This window comes from Ciconia boyciana, chromosome 3 (assembly GCF_034638445.1).
Source record: "Ciconia boyciana chromosome 3, ASM3463844v1, whole genome shotgun sequence".
Lineage (NCBI taxonomy): Eukaryota > Metazoa > Chordata > Aves > Ciconiiformes > Ciconiidae > Ciconia > Ciconia boyciana.
The window spans coordinates 41370697-41395292 of record NC_132936.1 but is presented as its reverse complement, the minus strand read 5'-3'; positions in this window follow the sequence as shown (position 1 = coordinate 41395292).

Sequence of the window (24596 nt, the reverse complement as noted above, 5' to 3'; positions counted from 1 at the left end):
GAAGTGTGCAGGCAAATACACTGTCATCGTTTCAGCCCTTCACATTAACGTCCATTATTATTTCTGCTCTTCTGACAGTTGTGTTAAGAAGTCACAATATCATCATGCACACATATCATCAATAAAACATCTGCATTTTGTTGTTTTTTTAAAGAAATACATTCTTTCTTCAGTGAAAGTCCAGCTTTGGCTTGATTTAAAACTTAAATCATAATATCTGGCAACACATTATAAAAGAAGAGAAAAAAATCATTTTGCCCATGTTTAAGAAAGCATAGGGTGGGGGGATTTATTTGACAGTTTAGAATTCATGTCTTCCTCTGTTCTGCCTTTGTCCATTGGTCTTTTTAGGCAATGGATATAAAGAATATCAACACAGTTTTCTTTAAATAGCAGCACAATGTATGAAGCACATGATTGCCTTAATAGGGCTCCTTATTATGAATGGCCATCGAATACCAATCTTTAAAATTCAGTTAACAGAAAGAGTGATAATAAGCCCAAGGTAATCCTAATGACTAGGTATGACATGCCCTGGTACTGCTTTCCAATAAATCATCTTTGGTATTCAGAGCAGCATGCAGTTTAATGTTGAAGCATATTAAGGTATGGAATCCTGTCTCAATAAAGTCACTACGAATTTTTTATTGACTTCAGCAGAAATGATATCTTACCCTAGATTTTCAAACTATGAGTTTGCATTTGGAAAGTGCAATTTTATATTCCATTGTATTTGCATTTTCACTGACATTAAAACAAAGATGAGACAGAATAAATAACAGCCTCTATATTCATTGGGGTTTGTTTTTTTTTACCTCCCAGATAATCTATTTTGAATTCTGGTGGGTCAATGCAGAATCATAAAGTCTGGCAGGAGTTCAATGGACTTGTCATGGGAGTGAAGCAATTTATTTATCCATATGTGTGCAGATGGGGTAGAGAACATCACGAACAAAACTGCTCTCACAGCAATGCTGACAGAGTCGCTTCCTGACCACTTGCACTGATGCCGTTTTGACGCTGCTTTCTCCCCCACTCTCCATATATAGGCATATATGTGTGTGCATGGTGAAAACAGGTTACACGCATACTCAAAAATCTTTCCCCAAATAAAGAAGTCTCTCTACATGTAATAATAATAATAACAATAATAACAATAACAACAATAATAATATGAATGTTATTATTATTATTGTTGTTGTTGTTGTTATTATTATTATTATTATTATTATTATTATGATGATGAAACAACTTCACAGCCACTGATTTCACAAAGGGGAAACCTCTTCTGCCATTTATAGCCATAACTGGATGGATCAAGTCCTGCCATTGCTATTTTTTTTCCCCATGGACCTTACTGAAAGTCCCTCCAGGGCTCAGCACCACAGGGATACCCCACTTTCCATGGAGCTGAAGAGAGGGGGAAGGGAAGGAAGCTGGAAATGCCCCAGTTCTTGTTTGTGGCAGGCTGTTCCCAGAGCCGCTGTGTGTGTAATGCTGTGAGGGTCTCTGGGGACTCCCCTGCGGTGTCCCTGTCCTCCAAGGCAGGGCTTGGTGGTTGCTGTGACCTGGCCGAGAGCAGAAACCTCGTCAAGAGGGGTGACAAATAATCATCTCTGGCTGAAACTCTGAAAAGAAAGGATTTAAGACAAAGCAGGCTAATAGTGCAGAGGTGGGGACCTGCTATGCGTCATTTCTTAGTTAAGGAACAAGGATTAGGGGTATCATTTTAATAGAGGAACGTGGGGAATTATACAGGCTATGGATCCATCCAGCAAACACTCCTCCCAAACCTTCACAAGGGTAATAATAAATCCTGTAAGGCCTTTCATCAGCAGCCTGGGAAAAAAATATAATCATTGTCTCTGCAATGCTTAACTTTTAACCTAATTCAAAGTCATTTTGAAATTATACACCTACCTGCTACCAATGCAGTCTGAGTAGGCAAAATTAATAACAGGCATGCTCAGTAAATCCAAGGTTTAAAGCTTTAGCTAGAATGTTAATGTCTAAATTGAGTAATACTATCAGTCATGAGAATTACAGTTATCTGCCTCCTTATCTTTTCCTATTTATTTGAAGGCTTTTATTTATTCTTATTATAGCACTACCAAAACCTCACAGCTCTGGCAGAGGGAGGGATGGTCTCACCCAACATGTAATGTTGCTGAGTTGCCTGCAGCAGCGGGGCCAGGGCACCCAGGCGCTGCAAAACATTGATCTGGACAAGGAGGTGAAGAAAGAGGATTTGCCACTTCACAGCAAGCCTAGTAGGAGATGAGAAAAGAGCAAAGCTCTCTATGCTGCAGCTCCTTCCCCAGGGACGTCCTACATCCCCTTACAGTTTGGGAGGTGCTGGGTGGACACTGCCACGCAGGGGAGGAAAGCCTCAGGTTCAAACCCCCCCACTCCCACCTGGGCAGCTGTTGATGGGCTTCTTGGCAGGGACACGGCCAAAATTATTGCACCCAAGGGTTAGTGCCTATGGCGAGGCACTTGCAAAGGGTGCTGGCTTCTTCCTGCCTGTGCTTCATCAGCCATGAGTGTGGATTGTGCGTAGCTTGAACGTCTGCTTTGTTACCCCAAATTGTTCTTTAAGAAAAGGTTCCACTTTCAGCTTTGGTGGTCCTCACTCATGATCCCGGAGTTGACCAAAATGTGGCTATGTGCAGAAGATTAAAAACCACTGGGCTACAGTCCCTGTAGATTGATTACAGGAAGAGTAGCTGAACAGCAAAATGTCATAAAAGACTCAAAAAAGACCACATTATCCACCTACAAATTGTGCATTTAGCCCAGTTTTCTATGCAAGTGATATCCGCAGGTAAACTATTTAACATCATTTTCCCCTGGGAAAGCTGAGGATCTAGTTTAGCTTAGTCAAAGGACTGAGTTGTCTCACTCATTGGCAATGCAAGCAGCGGTTGCATCTGGTGCTGGAAAGGACCACTCCTATAGTGACCGACAGCTGACCTCCTAAACAGATATCTAAGCTGAGATGTTTTGGGTTCTCTCATTCAAGACAGTCAGCCCTGATTTGAAGTGAGGGTGTCCACCATTTCATTTCCTTTTAATCCCATTCAAAATACTGCTGGGCCCTGCAGATGCTTTATTTTATTATTGCAGGTATGATGAAGCTACTGGCTGTCATAAGAAAGGACAGAGGGGGCTTTAAACTCAGTGCCGCTCTATTCTTACACTTTTGCTCTTTGCCCTTTCTTGTTGATTACACGAGGTTTTTTAATAGTTGTTTGTGATCTAATCTTAGCTGCTGTGTCAGCTGGCCCCTGCTGAGGCTTAAATCCTTCTGCTGGCTATGAAAGTGTAGACTGAAGTCTCAAAAGGGAACAGGGCATTTGCCTTCTAGAGAGCAGAGTGTGGAGGTGGGAATGAATGGGAAAGTGTTTCTTGTAGGAAAGTGAACAATGGCATAGTATGAGCACATGAGCTGATGTACATTTTCTGTGGTCCCGTGCCCTCTGGCAGTTTGTTCCTTCTGCTCTCTGTGCTGTGCCTCCTCCATAGTGCCAACACAAGCACTTGCATGGCTGCCTGGTAAGTCAGATCCAGCTGAACTGATCCAGCTAAAAAATAACATTAGTTTTTTATCCTTTTTGGACATGTTATGCCTGCCAGATCATTTCCAGACTGTGTGACCTGGGTTTCAGAGCTGGAAACTGGCACAGGATTTGTCACACAGGCAACTCAACAGCTCCATCAAGCCAGGTTCCTACTGTGCCAAGCATGTAATGGAACTTTCAGGGTCGTCTTGTTCATTATCAGAACAGTCTAAAAGTGTTCTGCACTTCCAAACAGGAGTGCTGACAGAAACTTGAGTTTCAGAGCCCATTGAAGCATCAAAACTGCAGGGGCTGCATCTGTGTCCTTCAAAAGCAAAGTCCTCATCAGAGCTAAGAAAACTCTCCCCATTCTCAGTTTCAGTGACTTTGCTGGCATGAATACACACTTTTTCTCAACAACAAAAGTAACGATTGGGTTGGAAAATTCCCTTTGTCTTTTCCTTCTCTTGAAAGATACCTATGTTCCTGTTGAGCCTTTGGGAATGCCCATGCTCAGGTGGACGGGCAGAACATGCAAGTCATCCCTCTGCCTACCAGCCACGTGGCCGACTCGCTGCGGGCATGCCTTGCGCTGGGCATGCCACAGTGAACGCCTCTCCTCACTGGTATACGAAGTCCCAGGGCAGGCAGGGTGATCTTGGTGCTGCAGCAGCCCTCGTATCGCAGTGTGAGCACCCTTTTGCGCAGGTGCCCATCACCTCTGGGGCAAACTCCTCTCACTGCCTGCTTCATGTTGCCCCTCTCTGTACTGCTCTATCTGTTTCTGCATTGTTGCTACTGGGAATCAAAGTGGTAAGTTACTGGGAGTTGAAGCAGTTAGTTTCTCATCACTGCAGAGAGGAATGGAGGTGCTTTGCAGAAGGAGCTGCTGACCAGTTGGTGGGCGATCGTGGAAGCAAACGACGTCTCAGGTGCATCCGCAGCACTCAGGCAGGACAACCACTACAACCTCTTCAGCAGCATGACCACTCGGTGCCTTTTTGCTCCTCAAATTTTACTTGAATCCCTACCAATGACAGCATGAGCACTTGCGAAATGTTCACTCTTAGAAAAAACAAGTCAAACTTTGATTTTACAGGCCTGTATTATTAAAAAAAAAACCTGTCTAGTTCTGTATCAAAAAAATCAATCTTCTGTAGAGGCTTGGTTGGTAAATAAACCAGGAGGAGAAGCTGCTGTAAATTAGAAGAGCTCTACCACATTCGCAAGCAGAGCGATAGAGGCCAGTCATACATCAGTCAGCCACACTGCTGAGCTGTGGATGTGTTTACTCCACAAAAGTAATTGCAACCATATCCTTACACAGGAGGGCAAAGTATCCCATATTTTCCCTGGGGTGCAAAGATGCACATGGGAAGCTGGTAGGCATCATCATCCCTGGCAGTCCAGACTGTACCTCTTCTCACACTAACATACGTCTGTACCTCGTGTACCCTTAAGCTATCCTAACCTAAACTGGGGACCAAACGAGCCAGACATTACCAGTAATGCGTAAGCTCTCTGGCCACAGAGGAGTACACTCATAATATTCTCCTTTGCATGTCACTGAGTTAATGGCCTGTTTTTACATATATTGCTGTTACACCTGGCAACTCATGCTAATAGAGGCTTGAGGTATTAGCAACAGCACAAAAAAATAAACAGCCTTTATCAAACCATTCCTATGAGAGGAAAAAACAGCATTGCATATGTCAAAGGCTGCATTATTAGAGCGGTATTTAGTCTGCAGCTAAAAGGCCACAGAAGCCTTTACTTCTAACTGCTAACTCAGGTCTCCTCAAGAGACTTGACTAGGATTTAAAGGGTAAGTATTGTGGAACGGTCTGCAGAGGAGAGAGCAGTCCCCTTAATGCTGTCTTTTCAGGACCTTATTCTTTCCATTTGTATAGAGACAATTGCTGCAGCTAACCTGCCTGTCCCGTACCCTAGGCAACCTGACAAATTAAAACTAACTGCCTAATCCATCAAACAAATGGTTTGCCCTGGCTCCATCAAAAGCAAATAAATAGCTATCTCCCCCCCCCAAAAAAAAAAATAAAGTGTTTCTACATCAAAGAAAGCTTCTTCCCTGCCTCATCTTTCCCTTCTCCAAATGCCCAAAGGGAGGACCTTACAGCATGGCCACAAAGTCTGCAGAAGACCGAGATCTAAGGACTATCTCTTAGCACAGATATTGTCTAATACATCCATGAACTCAGGGATCCAGGGGGGACTTGAGAGTGACACACCAAACTACATCTCAACCCATCTGGTGGGGCTCCAAGATAAAAACCAAACCTTGAGGCTGATGGCTTGTCAGCCAGGGGCAGGTCTTGCAGAGCACTCGGCATTGCCTCTTCCTTCCCCGCTGCCTTCAGCAGCCTGCAAACATAATCTTTTCCAGTGCACCTCACAGTATCTAAGCTTGCTTTGAAAGTCTGAATGTATTTACTGCCTTTGATTTCCTGGCTGGGGATGTGTGCTTGGAGCCTGCTAATGAAGCTCAAAGAGCAGAGTCAAAGCACTTTCTCAGCAATGGCTGGCACAGGTTGCCATCCTTGCATGCATGTTAGAAGACAACGCCATGAAACACCACATAGCAAGGACAGGCACAGGGCTGGGGCCACGCATCCGTGCACAGGCAACTCTGCCTGATGCCTTCCCTGTCCTGTACTGCCACGAGCCATAAACAGATCCAAATCCCACCGTATGCCAACTTCAGGCACCCTAAGCCTCATTAATTCAGCACGCATTGGCAGCATCTAATATCTAAAAGCACTTAAAATCGTTAGCGACCACCATTAGCACCTCCATTCTGGAGCATAAAGGTTTATCTGAACCTAAATAGGAGCTCTGGGGCAGCACCCTAGTCCAGGTCTGAAGAGATGGGCAAGGGCTGGCTGCCTCAGTCATCTACCCTTCACCTTAGACTCCAGCCACATCTAACCTCTTGCAGCAGCAGCGCTGGGTTCGGCAGCAGGCACGAGGATGGGTATCACTAGCTGGCCAGGATTTAATTGAACACAGATGGAACTGAGGCAGCCTGAGCCCGATGCAAAGTGCTTCCAGTTCTCGCTTCCCCCTGGGGTCTGCAAGCTACAAAAACAACAGTGCTTCCCAGTTCAGTCATAAAACTTCCTTAAAGCTATTTGTTGTTTGTTTTTTGAAGTGAAGCTTTCATTATCTAGAAGAGACATTCAGAGACACTCACAGCTACTTATTGCTAATAAAAATAAACATTAGGCCTGGACAGGCTAGGTACATCAGTGCACTTGTTCAGTAGCTGCTTCTTCCTTGCCCGAGTACCAGACGGGAATGGCCACTCAAGAGCCTCTTCTCTGGAAGTACCATTATTCGCAGAGAAGCTGCCATTTCTTGGGGGAGGAAAGCACAACACGAAAACCCAAAAGAGATTCTCCGTGGTGGATCCCTGATGGACCATGCCCAGGAAGCCCATCTACCACACCACAGTGTGGTTGCTCATCCATCGCCCCACGCTTTGTACTCCGTTAACAGGAGGAGAGCAGCAGAGGCCAGGAGAGTCCCCTGATGCATACCTGGCCCCTGGAGAGACATGCTGCCAGGTGCAGCAGGTTTTTCAGCCAGCTCAGCCAAGGGAACACACGGCAGCATGGCCCTTCTTGCCAATCTCACAATGAGCTGGGAGGGCAGGAGGGAGGATAAAGACTGTGTTACTGTCCTGAGCCTCCTTGTCCTGGGAAGGACAAGACTTAAGTTTTCAGGCTGTGTTGAACTGATTGAGAAAGCTCATCACCTCCCAGGACTGGACCCAAGCGTTGTGTTTATGCGTGATCATGTCTTGACGGCACCTGGACTACATCCTAAATGGATGGAGGAGAAGGCAGCAGGGCTTCCTTCTGCAGATCACAACCAGACACATAAATGTCATTTCTTGTGAGGGAAAATTGGAAAAGGTGCCAAAAAAGCCATAGAAATGATTTAATGGCTTGAGAATCCATTTTTCTGTGAGAGACCTAGCTCGTAACATTTGTTTTTTTATCAAAGAGAAGACTGAAAGATGGCTCTCTTGTAGCATGTGAAGTATTTCCACGGGAGGAAATACCAGCTACTAAAAGGCTCTTTAACCAGCAGAAAAATGCATAACAAGAGCCAGTGGCTGGAAGCTGAAGCCAGACAAATTAAAATGGGAAATAAGGCATATATTTTTAAGAGTAGGGGGTAATTAACCACTGGAACAAATCCTCAAGGGAGGCTGTGGATTCTTATCTCTGGAGAGTTTCAAATCATGGCTGGATGCCTTTCTAGAAGATGTACTTTAGCCAAAGAAGCTATTAGGTTCAATACATGGGTAATTGTGTGAAATGTAATGGCCTGTGATATACAGGAAATAAGAACAGATGATCTAATGTTTCTTTCTGGCCTTAAACCTAAAAAGCTATTCATCTAGATGGGAGCCCTGTGCCTATCACTGAGAATTTGATCCAAGGCCCCCACTGCAACATTTATAAACCTGTGAAAAATGAGTGTATAAATGCGCCAAAGAGAATAGAATCAAACAATGGATGAGGAGCTAAAGACGAAGAAACACACACATAAAATAATTTATTTCTATTTTTTAATGAATTATGCTGGAATTCAATGAGCACCTATAGAAACCAGGACTGTGAGGCACTAATTTACACTGGAGAAATTCAAATGAAATGGGAAGATACGAGACTATGTTTGGAGACTGTCAGGTTTCTGCGATAAAATTGCGTTAGTAATTAATAACCTCCCAGAAAAGAGAGAGAGAGAGAGAGATCATCTGCTACCATGTGTCTATTAGCAGATAAATCCAAAGTGAAAGATATCCCCTCTGGGACTACTTGATGGATTATATTAAATTTAATGGTAATGGAAGGAATACTTAATTGGAAGATGCTGGAGGGAAAAGAGATGGTGGGAGCAGGAGAAGGAGGTGCACTGCTGATACGAAGACCCCATGGTATAGGAATGGGCTCAGTTCCTGCCAGACTGCACCAAAAGAGCAGAAGATGCTCCATTCCCCATAGGCAAGGACCTGAAAATGTACAGGATGATCTTAGCTAATATGGAAGCCAATCTATATTATCCCCAAGGGACATACGTTTGGCAACTGCAGTGTGGAAAATAAATATTAGAAATGCCAGAATTTTTTCAATCTATGAGTACATTTCAGAGGAATAAAATGACAAGTTCAATTAGGTTCCTCGAAGCAGAGGAGAGAAACTGATTAATCAGGCATGGAAGTTCCTAAGTAACCAAAACAACTGTGTGGGCTTTCTCCTCTTGACTCATGTTACAGAAGGAGGGTGTATCTATTTGAAAATGGAATATATTTCCACATGCTCTATAAAGGAATGTCCAAACATATCTAGATAGAAAATGGTCCCTGTTATCTAGGTCTCTCCAGAGACTCTCGTATGTTGTGCGAAGCTCTGGAATATGTACAGGAATTTTAGGGTGTTTTCTTTGAAGAGAAAGTGGCTTTTTAAAGAATATGTGGACTCGGTGCTAACATCCCAAAGGGGCAATATAAACTTCACAAGTAAACTTGTATTGAGCAGAAAGATAACTACACCAAATGGCAACCTAGACTAAAATAAAACAGCAACACATTGTAATGTCTGAAGTCCAAAGGCTTCTTGGAAAAATAGCCGTGTCTGTCAGAAATGCACGATGTGGAGAACCATATCCCTGCAAATTGCCAGCAGAATAGCAAGAGTTACCATCCTCGGCCAGTGAGACATCGAATTATTATTGCATCTGAGCTGGCTCTTTCCCAGAGCATCGGATACCGTCTCTACCAGCCTCGGAAAGCTGCCTTCTGCAGATGGGCTTTTTCAGAGGTGTCGTACACCTTGCTGCTCAGGGGCAGACACAGGCAAAAGCCAACGCATGTGACACAGAACTGAACCGTGCAAGAGGGTGCATCCTGATCATAAAGCTACAGGATGTCTGCAGAGAAATTCAGTTTTCCAGTAGTGCTCCATTTGCTCACTTTGGCAAAAGGCTGAGGGAGGGGGAAGGGAGCCCCCAGTAGTCTCAAAACCCTCATGTTTTGAAAGGGATTTTAGGGTCGCTTTTTATGTCATTTTTGGTGACAGCTGATTGAATTTGATCACGACAGCGAGTAGGAGGGCAACCCAGGTAGGGCTGTACTCTTTGGTCGTGAGCACAGCAGAACAGAAAGACACTGGCATGGCTGCCACGCTCATCTTGTTTCGGGTTTTTCTCCACCAGCCAGCACCCAGCCCTCCTCTGCGCCGCGTTCCCCACTGCTCCTGCACCTGGGTGCCCCTGCCCACTGCTGGAGCGGGTGGTGCGTGGCCTCCCGGCGTCACAACACGCTCGTGGGTGTTAGCATCATGAGCAACTCAAGCAGCATCACTAATGCGTGTAGCGTTGCCTCTCCTCGACAGCACCAGCCACTCCAACCCGGGGATCGCTAGTTTATTTTTACGGAATATTTTGTTCATGTGGACTCGTAGCTGCTTCCCACAGGAGAATGTCTTGGAGTAGGAAATGTTCCAAATAACATATGAGCTGCTACGGACATCCACTGCAGAGAAGTGAGAGCTAATAGATGAAGCACAAAGCTCGGCACCTAACCCTCGCAGCGCTTAACCCTGACTCTACCAGTGACTTGCTGCAAGAACGGGGATGAGCTATGTAGCTAATGCCTCTCCCCCCGCCTCTGGCAGTTATTATAAGGATGAATTATTTAATGTGTGTACACAGCTTTGATGTTGTATGCACCATTTCATATGTACATAAGTGCTAAAGATTATTGGGTGGTTCTGTCATTGCTAGAACACTAAACATGCATTTCTGGGCTTAATTAGGTGTGTAAAAACGGCTGTACACAGCCACACTGGAAAATATGAGTCCTGATGTAGAAATAATTGTGAGGCCATGGCAAAATGGATCTCGGCAAGAGAAAGCCCAGCTGGATTTAACCTTGGCCAAAGCCTGCTAAAGTGCCCCTAATGGCCTTCAAGCTCTTAAGGCATCCAGAGAGGATTCCCACCTCAGTCCTTTCCTGGTCTGCCCAGTGTCAGTTTGAGCAGAATAGGATGATTATTTCATTTAAAAAAATCAAAAACCTGGACAGAAGTCATGAAAGCTTTGCTATAAGCTCAGATCTTGGGCACAGGCTTATCAGAAGTTTTGCAGAGGCTTCTGTGTACTCTAGGAGGGAACCTGGTGGGCTGTGAGTCACCTGGCCCGTGTGTGCGTCAAGCCACCCCGAAGCACGTTTCGTGGCTTGCCTGTCCTCTCCACTGCTCTGCTTTAGGTGTGATATGTCGCATCCAAATACCTGCTAGCCACCAGCCTTTAGTTGCCCCGAAGAAATGCTCCACTTGCAGAGCCAAGATATTGACACTGGAGAAGCCCTTTATGCAAGTCAGCAAGGCGCGGCAAGCTGCGATTTGCATTTGTGCAATTTACTCCTGTTTGGGGGGCAGCTAATCTCCACTAGTGCAAATAGCAGCTTTGCCTGTATGCACTTGGGGACAACGCTGACAAAGGCCCATCAGTGGCTGTCACCAGTGGATATAATATGGCAAAATCCCCAAACCAAACAAGACCTTAATTTCTCATTGAGTTTTGAGTTTCCTGAAATCTAAACTTGAAAGAGGTTTCATCCCTTGCTCAAGGGGCAAAATCCTCTGGCGAGAAAAGGCAAATAAAGGTTCACAGTGCACAGGCTTTCTGCAAATAAACGGCTGAGTATCTCACCAATGGGATCAGTGTGATGTAACTGCAACAGCATCTCAGCCTCGTCTGTGTTGCAGGACCTTGGGAAAAGTTCAGCTTCTTCTGATGATCCTGTGTCATCACAGGAATGTTTTCAGAGTACATTCTTCATATGTTAATAGTTTTGCACGTTATTAAACTGGATCTAATTATCCTTGGTTTGCTAGGAGCAGCAAATCATATTCAGAATTGTGTTTTCATTTAAAAAATTATTCTATATAAAGATTTCATTAAGATGTTAATTGCTACCGGAATTATATGCACATAAATAATAAACAAGAATACCTACCCATTATTAGAAAATAATTTCCACATATACCAGGCCTTTTACTTTAATTTGTTTTAGATTTTAAGTGGGAAGTAGTGTGCCTGGCTAGAATTAGCAGAAGACCCTCTGTTATGAAAACGTAGCTTTATTTCCTTGTCTGCAGAGTGCCGCTTGCCAGGCCACACTAAAAGAATAGGTGATGCCCTTTTAGCAGCAATAAAAACAATGGCTCATATAAAAAATCTAATGATGGGAAACGTTGTGCAGGTTTAAATCACTGAAGGAGTCAGCACAAAAAAGCACAGACTATGAGACAAATGTGTGAGGACAGCAGACACTTTTCTATCTGTGGACCCTGTATTTTAACCAAGCAAGGGTAAACGCCGAACCTTCAAAGAGCCCTTGATGAAGCGACCGTGTCCCTTGCCAGAATCCCTCTGAATTTCCTGGTCTTTCTTTGCAGAGAATCCACTGGGAGATGGGAAGTCAGCTCCCTGGCCCATGGGCGACCGCCAGCCCCCGGCTAGCAAGGGCAGCAAGGACACAACTGTGGCCAAATTCCTGACAAAGGGTCCCTCCTCCGCTGAGGTGGCAGCAGCTGGAAATGACACTGGTGAGCTCAGTCACATCACGGGGAAGCATCTGTGCTTGTGCCTATTGGTCTCAAGGTGTAATGACACGATGCGCTTTATTTTTAGCCTCTAGAAAGAGGATTTCTCGCTCTTGCAGAGCATATTGGACACTGAGATCAAACATGCCCTACGTAAGGTCTGCTGACGTGCCCCGTTGGGCAACAGCTATCTTTGGTGACATGGAGAGAAGAGTGAAAAGGAAAATACAAAAGGTCTGGCAGTATCAACAAATTCTCCTTTCTGTGCCTTCCCTCTAGCACCACAGGCTGACTCCGCGTGCGGGAACGCAGAGCTTTCGCTCGGGAGAAAAGTGGAAAGGAACAAGAGGAATGTAAATGCAGTATGAATCAGAAAACACACTCAGAATTATAAAAAGTCTCTACTTCAGGAGGAGCCGCAACAGAAGCCTGAAAGCCTAAGCAATAGGAACTAGGAAATAGAAAAAGGAAATTAAATTTTTAAGACCCTGTATGTTTAGATGGTGTTATCTTCAAGACAACAAACAGCAAGGGGCCAGGAAATTCAAAATTAAATCCAACACTCTCCTTATTTCCTCATTTTCTCTTGTTAAGCATAAAAAGCACAGCCAGGATCAAGTTAACATTATATTTCCTGCCATGTGATTCTATTGGCATCATTTTTGTTGTTATGTATACGTGGACTGACCCAACCTGAAATTAAAAAAAAATACATTAATTGCCTTGACATGCAGAGAGAGGTAAGCCAAGAATTTCAGAGCTGTAGTTCACAAGAAACGTAACAAGCCCAACTGCTGATCTCAGGAGGTGTTTTGTAAATCCAAGGTGAAAGGCTCATGGATAGAGTTCATGTCTGATGGCAGTCTGTTGTTATTAGATGACATTTACTGATTAGTGTCAGCTATCTGGCAAGTGTTTATCATACCAGAATTTAAATCATGTAGCTCTTTGGTGCTGCTCCGACACAGCTGCCATCTTCTACAGTGCATTCATTCCTGTGAGCTGACTATGAAAGGCAGGAGGAAAACTTCATGAACTCACCCCACAGTCCTTTGCACCCACCACCTCACCAGGGCTGCTGGTTACCTGAAGCTCTCGGCATGCCCTGTTGAAGGAAGAAATCATCTGAGGCACAAGATGACGATCTCAGCAACAGGACGTTTCCAACCCTGTGGCCAGTTCCTGTGCAGGGAGGTTCATCTGGGAAAACACACCCAGTGGGGCAGTGGGATGTGGGGAGTGGTGAAATGATTCCAGCCAGAAGGCATTAGTCCCCCGTGGTTGCCCATGTCCAAAGCCCTAGGAGCACCAGAAATCCATCAGAAATAGAAAGCCAAAGCAGAAGGCATACCTAGCACAAACACACAAAGCAGAGTTCATTGCACGTAGGCGAGACCTGTCCCCAGCCCTTACTTGCAGGGAGTGCAGGGCAGCATGGTATCTCACTGCAATCCCCAGAAAGGTGCTCTTTCTCTGGCAGAGACAGGTTCTCTGCAGAGCCTGCAGACGCTGCCAGTGATGCCCCTGGACTGGCAGCAGTAACTCCTGGGGTGAGGAAGTGATGCCCGTGACCCCAAAGAGCGGTGTAAGGAAACCTGTGGCTTCCCCGGGCTCATCCTCAGCATGGGATGAAGAGCCCGAGGAGGGAGGATGCCTGATCTGTCGCCGTGGCCTGGGAAGCTCAGCCATAACAGCAGCATGTGGGGGACAACTGGGTATGAGTTAGTGCCAATGCGGCTTATTTCCCAGGCAAAGGGGATTTTAAAGCCACCTGTGTGGATTACAGCCCCCCAGCCGGCCAGGCGCTGGTGGGCATGGCCTTGGCACAGGCAGCAAAATGTGTCCGGTTGTAGGCTGGTGCTGGCCCTACCCTACTGCCCTCTCTGCAGCTGGGGTCCCCCCAGCCAGCGAGGCTCAGCAAAACCTTCCAGTAGCTTCACTGTTATCAGGAGCTACCGGGAGCAGCAGATGCTGCCTGGTTCCCACTGGCCGTGTCCTGCGCCTCCCGCCAGCGCCTGCGCTCCCAAAACACAGCCCAGGAGCTCAGCCACGGTTCTCAAAGCAAAGAGTTAGACTTTCATTATTACTTGGAGATTATTGTTATGAAGCAGTTTTAGTCATCATGACCTGACTTTTCACTGATATCTGTGAGAGTTGACCCAAGCTTCTGAGCTAATTCTGTGCTTTCAAAAACTATTTTTTGACAATCCTGGAATCCTCAGAACTAAGGCTGAGGTGGCAGGACATTGTACTTTTCCCTATGTCAGTTTTAATTTAAAAAACTGCCTCCTTTTACCCAGAGCTAATAGTTTTTGAAAGGAACGAGGGAGGGAGGGACAGAGGAGAGCAGGAAGGGAGGAAAGGGGGAGAGGGGGAAGGGGGGAAGAAAGGAAAAGAAAGGAGGAGGTAAAAAGGGAATGGGGGGAGGGAGGGAGAGAGAGAGAAAGAGAAAGAGAGAAATAAAGAGAAAGAGAAAGAGAAAGAGAAAGAGAAAGAGAAAGAGAAAGAGAAAGAGAAAGAGAAAGAGAACAAGAGAAGGGAGGGAAGGACAGAAGGAAGGAAGGAAGGAAGGAAGGAAGGAAAAAAACGGCTGGATGGCTGGGCCCAAAGAGTTGTGGTGAATAGAGTTAAATCCAGTTGGTGGCCGGTCACAAGTGCTGTTCCCCAGGGCTCAGTATTGGGGCCAGTTCTGTTTAATATCTTTATCAATGATCTGGATGAGGGGATCGAGTGCACCCTCAGTAAGTTTGCAGATGACACCAAGTTGGGCAGGAGTGTTGATCTGCCTGAGGGAAGGAAGGCTCTGCAGAGGGACCTGGACAGGCTGGATGGATGGGCCGAGGTCAGCTGTATGAGGTTCAACAAGGGTTGGGTACGTGCTGGGTCCTGCACTTGGGTCACAGCAACCCCATGCAATGCTACAGGCTTGGGGAAGAGTGGCTGGAAAGCTGCCCAGCAGAGAAGGACCTGGGAGTGTTGGTTGACAGCCGCCTGAATATGAGCTGGCAGTGTGCCCAGGTGGCCAAGAAAGCCAATGGCATCTGGCTTGTATCAGAAATAGCGTGGCCAGCAGGACTAGGGAAGTGATCATGCCCCTGTACTCAGCACTGGTGAGGCCGCACCTCAAATACTGTGTTCAGTTTTGGGCCCCTCACTACAAGAGAGACATTGAGGTGCTGGAGCGTGTCCAGAGAAGGGCAACAAAGCTGGTGAAGGGTCTGGAGCACAAGTCTTGTGAGGAGCGGCTGAGGGAACTGGGGTTGTTTAGCCTGGAGAAGCGGAGGCTGAGGGGAGACCTTATCGCTCTCTACAACTACCTGAAAGGAGGCTGTAGTGAGGTGGGGGTCAGTCTCTTCTCCCAGGTAACAAGCGATAGGACAAGAGGAAATGGCCTCACGTTGTGCCATGGGAGTTTTAGGTTGGATATTGGGAAAAAATTCTTCACCAAAAGGGTTGTGAAACATTGGAACAGGCTGCCCAGGGAAGTGGTTGAGTCACCATCCCTGGAGGTATTTAAAAGACGTGTAGATGTGGTGCTTAGGGACATGGTTTAGTGGTGGACTTGGCAGTGCTAGGTTAATGGCTGGACTCGATGATCTTAAGGGTCCTTTCCAACCTAAATGATTCTATGATTCTGTGATTCTAGGAAGTAAGGAAGGAAGGACAGACAGAAGGACGGCAGGAAGGAAGGAAGAAAGGACGGAAGGAAGGAAGGAAAGAAGGAAGGAAGGAAAGAAATCTGCTCTGTAGCCAGCAAGGTTAGGTGAATTATACTTGGATTTACAAGTGACACTTGAAAAGAACGATTCTACACTGTGTTCTGATCCTTCCATTTTGCTTCTTATTTAATGTGTTTTCATTCACATTGGAAAAGTCTAGCAATACAATTCACATTTCAAGCAACACTGTGAATCAGTCTGCCAGAGACAGATAGATATAATTCTTTCTCTGCTAAGGTCTGACATGTCACTGCTTGATGAACCAATCTTGCCAAACACAAGCTGAAATTTTAAGACATCACTGAAGGGTATGGTAAGTCCTTTCCAGAATTTGCAAGGAAGTTTTATCACAAGGGTTTAAGTTAGGAATTAAACGCACCGAAGTTGGTGGTGTGGACCTGCTGTAAGTGATGCCTGAATACAGCCCTGCCACGACATGCTTTATGGAAACCATAAACAAGAAAACCCGTGACAATGAGACACTAAATTTGCCATTTTAACTTTTGAAACTTTAGAGGCCTCTAGGCTTTCTTTTGCCACACTGTCCCCTCTCCAGTTAAAAAAGCTTGAACAAAAAGAGAAGGAAAAACAAAGAAAGATTGGGGGTGACCACAGTCATGAACCACTATTCATTTTGTTTGTCCTGAAGGGAGAAAGATAGAGAGATGGGGTTCCAACTTTGTAGAAAAAGTTGGAACTCCAACTTTTCATTATTTAAAATGTTGAAACATGAATTTTACACTCTTTAGAATGAAATACAGTATGAAGAATCTATCCAGTTTGGACCAGCACTAGCCTCAGGCAGAGGCAGAGGAGAGCTTCCCCAGATGCATGCACCGTGCGATATTTTGTATGAGTCAGAAGGGAAGGGAATAAGAGTCTCCAGCAAAGAGAAGAGGCAATGACAAAGCACCAAAAAGCACTTATAAGTGCAATTTAACGGACTGTCCTCTTTATAAACTAACCTCCTGTTCTGCTGAAATGTGCAGCGACAGAAGACCCCATCCAAGATCCATTTTCTCAGCTGAAGGAAATGCAGACCTATGTCTGGTCTGGAAAAGCACCTCAGCTACCAGGCTAGGGGTTAACATGCAGAATTCCTCCCTGCATCCCAGACTCCACCCTCTCTACTCAAGTTGAACCAGTCCATAGAAACATAAGAGATTCCAGGGGTATGGCATAAGGGAAATCAGGGACCTGCCCTTATGTAGCCTCACTGCTAAGAGGCTACGAGTGGTGAAACAGCAGTCTGTGCTTCTTCTCTTATTTCATCATGCAACTGTCTAATGTAAAATCCAGACACAGGCATCCCCTTCAAACTGAACAGGATTCAGGGTTGTGTTCCTACTAGCACCTTTGTACATTCAGGCCAACGAATCTTGAATCCTTCTCTGAATAGCAGCTGTGCTCCAAGAGCCGCTCCTGGTGAAGACAGAATGGGTGGAGGACATGAAGATGGATGAAGCAGTAAATTAAGTTGGGACAAGCATATGGAACAATCAGGAACATATAGCAACAGCTCTTATCCCCGTGTGATTTACCAGGGCCAAATGAGAAGTTGGTTCAGGAACAAGGAATGTAGGTTGTATCTACTGAACAAGGAACTGTGTTTTATAAAGATGCGACTCTGCAAAGGATTGAGGATGTAGGGATAGCAAGCAGCTGAACACAGACATCAGTGTCATAGGGCATATATGGTTCTTGGCTGAACAGATAATGCTGAAAAATTAGCAGCTGTCAAAAAGAGTCAGAAAAAGTACCCAAACATGAGAGAGAAAAGCTTTTGAAAAGACCTTTAAGGAGCTTAGTCATAAAAGAAGACTGAAAAGTGATTGATTAGCGTGTGTTGGTGAAGAAAAATTTTTCCATGAAGAAAAAATATGAAGCACTAAAAGATTGCTGATTTTAGCAGAACCAAAAACCAGTGGCTGAAAGATGAAGCCAGATGTGTTCATATTTTGAATGAGGAGCAATTCTTGTTTAGCACAGAAGGCAATAAACCTCTGGAACAAATTGCCACGGGAAGTGCTGGGCTTCCAGTCTTTCAGTGTCCCCAAAGCAAGGCTGGGTGCTTTTCTCACAGGTATTGTTTAAACACAGACCTCAGTCGAGTTACCAGCCTCAGCACAAGACTAACAGACAGAATGGGAAGAGCATCTTACAGACACAAGATCAGACCAGATGATCCAGCGGGTCCTTCTGGAACAGTGTGTGCTCTGTGAACACAAGAACTTAAGGTCTTTAAAGCTTTCTTAGAAAAACACAAATGTCTTCGCCTGAGATTAGCAAGTGCAGCACATGGGCAGCCTGGATAAAAACCAGTGCTTCAACAATAAAAATAAGAGATTCAATTATACATGACTTGCCTCTACACTATTTAAAGGGAGCTGACATTTTGACTTCCACTGGCTGAGAACCTGCTGCGAATACCACTTGGACCAGGAAGACTGATGACATTTTGAAAGAACTACATCATTCACCTGATGAACTTTTTATGAGACAAGGAATTTAGCTTTATCCATTTATCTACAAAGATAAAAATCTGCAGGATTCAAAGTGAAAAACAAGTAAAAAACATGACTGCCTTTTCAGGACCATTTACAGTGAAGTAAACACGCACACTAATCTACCAGTTTATAAGGTCTGTCTCTCAGCATCTTGCCCCGTTATATTTCTTACTGGCCTTCTCTTTCTCCTTTTTCAGTTGTTTGGATGAAGTCCTAGCCCCACATCAGTCTATGGCCAAACTTAACAGGGGAGAAGGGAGGAAGTCTTTCAGCCTCTGTTTTGCCTTTAAAATGCCTTCTGGTTAATCTGCTTGGGTATGTTCCCCAGGTTTGCTTAACCAGCCCTACCGATCCTGACAGCTTTGGCTGGTCCTCTGCTCCCCAGCTCTTCTGCCGCTTCTGTGTGAGTGTGTTGCAGGAACAAGCCTGCACCCCGCTCTGTCTTCAAGTGCACACCAGAGACAGGGGCTGGACCAGTGCTGTACAGCCCATGTACACATGACATTTCTTAACACTCAAACTTGCAATTCCTTTAAAGTTTTCTGTGGTTTCTTAAACTCCATACTAACAATTCAGATGTTCTACCAGGTAGCACCATACTCATAACAACGTACACCATCAACAGGGTCAGGACTTTCAGCCCCAGGACAGGGCTCTGGATACTTGAGCTAATGCAGTAACATATTCACCCTTCAAGTTAACTGCCAATGCAGGAGGCAAGAGACATAGTTTGCTCGCAGGTCTTATAGATGTTTGCTAGCAGCAGAGGTACAAGGAAGCTCAGAAAAACTGCCCCTAATCCAGGCTCATGATGGCAGAGTATTCAAATGGACACAGGTACCTCCAAACAAATCTTCTGTTCTGACTTCTTCTGTCTTGTCCCTTCAAAAACGATGCCTGCTGTAGTCCCGTGTCTCCCTTGCTCATTCTTCCAGTCTCTTCTTGCCAGTGACTTCCAGTCTCCACTCTTCAGGTTTTTCACCCTGGTTTCTGTCTTCTTACCTATTCAGTCCTAGTCTTTCCCTCCAGCCTTGCTCTTCATCACTCCAGTCCCCCAGCCTTGCTGTCCCAGCATTCAGACCCAGGTTGTTTCCCCAGTTTCAATGTCTTCATCCTGCCTTTCTTCTCTCCATATTCATGTTCAGCATGCTCAGCTCCCTGTTTGATCTCTCCTTCTGCCTCCCAGGGTCTCACAATCTCAGTCTCCTTCCCCAGGTTCCTCACAATTCCTGTCTGGATTTCTATCCAGCCAGTTCTTCCCATCGGTGAGGATCCTGCTCACAGGCATTTCTCTTTTCACAGTATCTGCTCCTTCTCCCCACTCCCATCAGGTTTCTAAGCACAGCCTCTTTGTCCCACTAATCTCAGGATGCTGCTTAATTTCTTTTTTCTTCTCAGCCTTCCCTCCGTGACCACTTCTCTAGCACTCCCAGTCTCTGCTCCCTTCCCAGTTTCCCCCCTCCCAGCCTGCTCTCACCAGCCACTCTCAAAATACTCAAGAAGATTAATGTCTTAATCTTCTTGCTCTTTCTTACTTCTCCTCCATCATCTCCAAGTCACAGTGTCATTCCTTCCCTGTTCAGTCTTAGTCTTACCACACTAAGGAAGAGCTGCTGATGGGAGAATAGGCTGGGAGGGGGGAAACTGGGATGGGAGCAGAAACTAGGAATGCAAGAGAAACGGTCAGGATGGGATTAGCAGCCTATTTTTCCATTGAGTGGGTCCCCAGAAAAAATAAAACATTTGACTGCACTTTCTGCATACCCAGAAAGGAAGATAGTAGCCTGAGGATCACATATTCATCATGGAAAATTTATGCCTTAAAGACTCAAATTTGGCAGTTATAAGTAGCAGAAAACTGGATCATTGCAAATATCAAGGGATCTTAATTAACAATTTGCCATTATTCTAGGTGTAATACAACTTAATGTTATCCCAAAATAGTAACTGCTTCATCTGCATAACAACTTCATACTATTATTTAATTCTTATGTTGTGGTACCATGTGATACCCTCAATAAGGATCAGGACACCATGTTGTAAGACTTCGTAGGCACATATACTACAAAACCATCTCTTTGGGAAAGGGCTTACAGTCCAAAATGAAGATTTAATCAGCTCAAGTCTTCCCATTTTGCCCCGTAACTTTCTGATTATAAGAACATGAGGATAGAGTGCAAAACACATGTAGGTTAAGTAATTTTAAATAACCAATTATCCATATCCAGCCATGCTGGATTTGGGGTTTAATTGCTTCAGACATGCAAGCTTTTTCTCCAGTTATCTTTTCACAGCCCACAAACACAATTTCCTGTTAAAGTAGCATTGTCCTGAAAATTCACCATAATGAATTTTCCAGTCTGAGCACTCTGACCCAGTTCTAAGTCAAAAGCTTTCTATACAGCTAAGTAAAAAACTTAGCAAATCGTAAGTGAACAATATTGGCCTAATATAACGAGAGTCTCATAATGAAGTAGAAGCTGAATGCTCAGCTCCTGAAAAATCCACCTCTACACTTTACAGATAAACACCTGGAAACCACAGAGCTCTATTTCCAAAACCCACACAAAATGCTGTACATTTGACTTAACATTTAGCTGTAGCTTTCTGATTCATAAAATCATAAATCAAATTATTTGCTTATTTTCTCCCTGTAATAGCTGCACAATGCTGAAATTTTGCCACCAATCATGGAGCACTGAATTGGTTTTCAACTAGCATTTCTTTATTTTATTTTATAGAGCATCAGGTTAAAAAATGACCCATATTTCTGTGGCAGTCTCTCTCCTGTATGCATAGCAGCAAAGAAAGAAAAACCGTGAGTACTTATTATTTTGTTAAGTGTGTTTGACTAAATGAAGTTATAAAAAAATAATGAAAATCTCTGCAATTCGCCATAAAAATTTCATTTCCAAAAAGAGCCAGTAAAGCTGTCAAAGAAAAAAAATTCATTTCTATGGTATATACTATTAGACCATACATAAATGAAACTGCGCATACATCAAGACCTAAATAACTATATAAATGCATCCTAAATTTCCTGAGACAGATGGTGGATCATACACAGACAAGATATGCATTCCAAAAAGATTCTTCTTTAAGAGGAATAAGAAAGGGAAGATGAAAGAATAGTGGGGAAAAGTTTAAAATACTATTAAATTAAAACAAACCCCACAAGATTATGCTGCAATATTAGACAATGCAAAGCAAATGAAAGCAAGGGATGACACAGTCATTTTGGCCCTGATTCAGGAAATTGCTTAAACGCATGAATGAGGACATCTTAGTTCAGGAAAGAATGTAAGTACAAGCTTAAATTTAAGCATGATGAGATTTCCACCTTCACTCTGGCCCCTGTGTCCTGGATCCAGCAGCTGGAATAGTACGAGGAGATACTAGAAGTCCTCTGTACAGCTAAGACACATGAAAAGGTCTCCTGGAAGATGAACTGAGCTTGATGGCCCTCCAAGGTGTGGTGTAGGAGGGCATCTGAATGAGGGCAAAGCTAAGAGCTCCCAGAGCGCTGGGATTTCTGTACAGACCACACTTGATAGAGCAGACTAGGGAGGCTGCCTAATCTGCATTGGCCAAAAGCTCTTGTAGGCAGCACAAGCTCCCGAGATCATGAACATATTTTTAATGTGACCTTTGTCGCTTCTGCTTCTAGTTCTTCTGTGCTTCTCCCCTTAGAAATGCAGCAGATTCTCACTTCAAGCGCTTAAATACCACTGGCTTAAACAGGAGTTGGGCCTATGCCTAAGGTCTGAGAATAAGAATACTTTTGTACCTTGGGGTGATCAGTAAAGATAATGTTTCCACTGCAGTCAGCAAGCAGGAGGAGATAGAAATACTGTACTTAAATCTGTGGAAAAGGAGAAACTCTTGTTGGTTCTCTTAATTAACCCACTATCAGAAAGTAACAATGACAACATTCTTTACATTTCTCAGGCACTGCAGATAAAAGGAGTTACATGAAGTGCAGTTATATATCCTAGATGGTGAACACTTCTTGCCAGAAGTGTTCAAGCAGATTGCAACATGTTCTTTATCTCTTTAAAAATACTTAAGTTAAACCACTTATTTCTAGATGTCGTTTATCTGTCATGGCTGTCCACTGTTACCAAACTAGTAAGTATATTATTCAGATTATGGGCTCAAAAGTCAGGGAAGGTTGCTATGGGTTGTCCTAAGATAATAATTTCACACTTCCTATGTGTTTTATACTGTATCTACTACAAAGAGCAATTCATTCAAGTTTATATTTAGGGTGAGAGAATGATAATATAGTGGTTGTGCAATGGCTGCTTGGACAGAGTAATCTTCACTTCAGGAATTTCCTCACTTTGTGGAGTTTCTGATTGCGGCTTCAACAACGGAACAGCCTGGTTACCCTATCTGTTGAGCAGCAAGGCACTCTTCGTATTTCATGCTACAGTTTTTGCATCAAATTTTCTAGCAATTTTTTTTCTATCTTGCAGGTAGCTTTAAGGAGTTATAAGAGGAAAAAAAAGGCAGAATAATATTTTACAAAATATAAGCCCATAAAGAACAAAACCTCCTTGATCTACCCTAAGGACTCCCACAGTCACCAGTATGGATTAGTTCAGCTGTTTCTGAATTTCATTTTCTGAACTGCTCTGCTTATGTATCTATTACTTTTTGCTGGATTTGCCAGCAGACCATGGAAATTTAAAACCCTCAGAATATCAACCCAAATAAGACTGGAGGTTCTTTGCAAATGTTATTAAAATGCAAAATGGTTGTATAATAGTACACCTTTGCATCATAATGGAAAAGAATATTCTAGTTCCCTCTCTTTCTCTTAGAGTTATGCTACACCCTAATTACAACATGAAAGCAAGAGTTCAAAAGTCAATCGCAGAGCTGAGGGAAGGGCTTCATATTTACCATACTTTCAGTGGAAACATTTTCCTGAGTAATAACAACTGGTTTTGGTCTATTTTTAAGACCAGCATTCCAGCCCTAATCCCAGACCCACCACAATATGCTGTCTTTGATTGCATGGGATGAAAAACTCACCTTGAACGTGTAAGCTAGTTTTGCAAACTGCAAAATTGTTATTGTCTGCTTTTTCCTTCTCTATGCATTTTCTTCTTATGTTGCAAGACTTTTAGGTTTGTCTACCAAATGATATAAAATGACATAGCTAATGATAGTGTTACCAAAAATATCATTTCCTTTTTAAAAAAGGTATTTTTATAGAATTAAGTGCACGTCATTTTTGAATATGATGTTTTATTTGCAAAAATGTAAATGATCTTTTCACTAAACAGCAAACAAAATGATGTATCTCTGAAAAATATGATAATGCTTTTTTAAGGATGTGCAGATGGTGCAATTAGAACATCTGCAGCAACAGAGGATCTGAAGAGAACAGGAATTCTTTGAGAGGATGAGTTACTACCTCCAATCTATTTTTTTTGCAATTTTTTTGCAATGTTCTTTACTGAGAAGCATTCTCTACCCTGGAGTGTTCAATATTTGGCCTCTTTTCAGAGCTTCTACTATACTCAAGAGAAAATCTTAATCATAAAATCTATTAAACATTTTAATCAATCCACAGTCCATTTTTCAACATGTCATCAGCTCAGGTTTTTTTATTTTCATCAAACTATGTTTATTTACACAAACAGAAAGCACCTTCATAAACAAGATAGTCATGTAATGGAGGAGGTCAGCAAGGATGGTCAGAGGTATGGTATGGTTTCAGGATGAAGAATCACTAAGTTATCTTGCACTTTTCAGTCCAGAAAGAAAATAACCAGGGAATATTTTAGAGGTCTAAAAGACAGTCACTTTCAGGGAGAGGACAGTGTGGATTGACAGCTCACTGCCTTTTCAAGAAGTAAGGTGTAACAAATGAAGCTGGGAAGTGGGTTCAAGCTGGACAAAAGATGTGGTTGTGCTGTGGATCTCCTTGCCGTAGGATGGTTTATGTGACAGAAGCTTACACAGGTACAAGGGGACACTGAGCAAAGCCAAGGAAAAGAAATCTATTCAAGATTGCCAACTGCTCAGAAATTGCATCTGGTTTAGAAGATGCAATTGCCTCCAAATGCCTGGAAGCTGGAGGAATACTTGTGAAAAACATCATACAGCCTCGTCTTGTTTTTGTACTCTTCCCTAGACATCCTTTTTTTGTCCATTGAT